The sequence below is a fragment of the Cherax quadricarinatus genome, chromosome 10 (genome assembly GCF_038502225.1).
Source record: "Cherax quadricarinatus isolate ZL_2023a chromosome 10, ASM3850222v1, whole genome shotgun sequence".
NCBI lineage: Eukaryota > Metazoa > Arthropoda > Malacostraca > Decapoda > Parastacidae > Cherax > Cherax quadricarinatus.
In genome coordinates, this window is record NC_091301.1 from 23148618 (window position 1) to 23152007 (window position 3390).

Here is a 3390-nt window from a genome sequence, read left to right on the forward strand (position 1 = left end):
TGTTTAACCGTTGTGGGATCTGATAGTGAGGTGCTGGCCAGACCCCTTATATAGCTTCCTTGGATGCTTTACTTACATAGTTCCTTGATAATGTGAGTAGTCACGAAAGCACTTGGAATTTCTCTATTCTTTCAGAGTGGTTGTTTTGCATATATATATATATATATATATATATATATATATATATATATATATATATATATATATATATATATATATATATATATATATATGTGTGTGTGTGTGTGTGTGTGTGTGTGTATACGCAAAACAACCACTGTGAAAGAATAGAGAAGTTCCTTGATAATATGAGTAGTCACGAAAGCGCTTGGAATTTCTCTATTCTTTCACAGTGGTTGTTTTGCATATTCTGAAATTACTTGTTTACTCTCATCTTATTGCATATATATATATATATATATATATATATATATATATATATATATATATATATATATATATATATATATATATATATATATATATATATATATATGTATGTATATATATATATATATATATATATATATATATATATATATATGGTAGGGTATGTAAAAGAAGAAAATTAAAAGTGAATATAAGAAAGAGTAAGGTTATGAGGATAACAAAAATATTAGGTGACGAAAGATTGGATATCAGATTGGAGGGAGAGAGTGTGGATGAGGTGAATGTATTCAGATATTTGGGAGTGGACGTGTCAGCGGATGGGTCTATGAAAGATGAGGTGAATCATAGAACTGAAGAGGGGAAAAGGGTGAGCGGTGCACTTAGGAGTCTGTGGAGACAAAGAACTTTGTCCTTGGAAGCAAAGAGGGGAATGTGTGAGAGTATAGTTTTACCAACGCTCTTATATGGGTGTGAAGCATGGGTGTTGAATGTTGCAGCGAGGAGAAGGCTGGAGGCAGTGCAGATATCATGTATGAGGGCAATGTGTGGTGTGAATATAATGCAGAGAATTCGTAGTTTGGAAGTTAGGAGGAGGTGCGGGATTACCAAAACTGTTATCCAGAGGGCTGAGAAAGAGTTGTTGAGGTGGTTTGGACATGTAGAGAGAATGGAACGAAACAGAATAACTTCGAGAGTGTATAAATCTGTCGTGGAAGGAAGGCGGGGAATCGGTTGGCCTAGGAAAGGTTGGAGGGAGGAGGTAAAGGAGGTTCTGTGTGCGAGGGGCTTGGACTTCCAGCAGGCATGCGTGAACGTGTTTGATAAGAATGAATGGAGACAAATGGTTTTTAATACTTGACGTGCTGTTGGAGTGTGAGCAAAGTAACATTTATGAAGGGATTCAGGGAAACCGGCAAGCCGGACTTGAGTCCTGGAGATGGGAAGTACAGTGCCTGCACTCTGAAGGAGGGGTGTTAATGTTGCAGTTTAAAAACTGTAGTGTAAAGCACCCTTCTGGCAAGACAGTGATGGAGTGAATGATGGTGAAAGTTTTTCTTTTTCGGGCCACCCTGCCATGGTGGGAATCGGCCAATGTTTTAATAAAATGTATATATATATATATATATATATATATATATATATATATATATATATATATATATATATATATATATATATATATATATATATATATATATATATGTCGTGCCGAATATGTAAAACTGGTCAATTAGCAAGACTCATTTAAAATTAAGTACTTTCTAAAAAATATTCTTATACGTTTAAAGATATATTTTTTTCATTAATGTTATTGTAAAAATTTATAATTTTGCATCAAAAGAATCTTAGAAAACTTACCTAACCTTATTTTAACAAGAGCAATTTATTTTAGCCTAACCTAACTAAATATATTTTAAATACGTTTACAATAATTTAGTACTAAACAAACACAATCAAATATATTTTTTTTCGTTAGGTTCAGAATGATTTTGGCGAAATTATTGCATACACAAATTTTCACTTGTCCTATATGGCAAGATGAGCGTTGCTATTTAAGCCAAGATCGCAAGTTCTGCCTATTCGGCACGACATATATATATATATATATATATATATATATATATATATATATATATATATATATATATATATATATATATATATATATATATATATATATATAATTTTGCCTATTATATAAATATATAACAGGCAAAATTTGTCAATTAGCAAGAACTCATTTAAAATTAAGTCTTTTCTAAAATTTTCTCTTATACATAAAAGATATATTTTTCCATTTATGTTATTCGGCAAGAAGAGCGTTGCTATTTAAGCCAAAAATAGCAATTTTTACCTATTCGCCACGACACATATATAATATATATATTATTTACCAATTTTTTTTTTATTGAGAGCATTTTACATTAGATTTATTTAGTGTTACTAGAAATTATTGCGTTAAATATTTTTAATAGCGTTTTTATTTTGCATATAATTCTAGTCACTTTTTAATATACTAATATATGCTTAACAACGATGCAGAGTGTGCAGGTTCGAAACGTCTGGTGTGGATGAGAGTTAATGTTTGTAAACACTGTTATATGAAGATAGTGCTTGTAATTTCTTTTCATTCATGGTATTCATTAGTAATTATTTAATACAGTCAACATATTATTGATTATACGTTCCTGTTTTTAATATTTCCTTCGGTATCTTTTAATTACGACTAATCAAGCAGCGCTGTATGACCCTAGTGGGTTTAGCGCTTCTTTGTAATTATAATAATAATATGACTAGTGGAAGTGCAGATAATAATATTATTATTATTATTAAAGATACGCCGGTATTCTCCCGGCCCGGGCCTTTAACAAGTGGTGGCCCGGCTTTGGCTCCCTCTTTAGGGAATGTCTGAGACCGAAGTCTCCCATGGGAGGAGGCACAAGTACCTCCTCATCTTTGGGACCAACTGTCCCCAGGCCTAGCCATAAGCTAGGCCTCTCTGGTCTGACATCCCCGCCCCAAGGGGGCTAATGGGAATGACAGTTGTGGAGAAATTTTCTCCAGGAGGGGATATCAGCCCCCTTCAGCCCTTCAGCCCCTTTCGGCTCTGAGGGGCCCAGCCCTCTCAGAAGGGGCAAGCGTCTTGTTTACTGCTACAGTGAGTAATTGATCACAGATGCCGTACGAGTATGCAACGTGGTCAAGCGACCGTTGCTCCTTGCAGTCCAGTGTTGCAGAGTGTATTTTAATAAGAGACAGTACATCTCTTACTTTAGCAGGACAATTAAGGAAAATCCTGCTCCCACTTTATTACCATAGTAAAGATAGTGGCCATTGTTGTCTATGCTTAAGACAGCAAGAATCAAACATTCTGCTTTGCTTCATCGAGGAAGTGGCAAGGAAGCAAAAGTACTAGGTCAGCTTTTCCTTTGTGCTAGGGCAGTAACGGCATGGGGGTGCTGTGGCGTCTTCAGATTACTTTTGACTCTACTGAGAGTG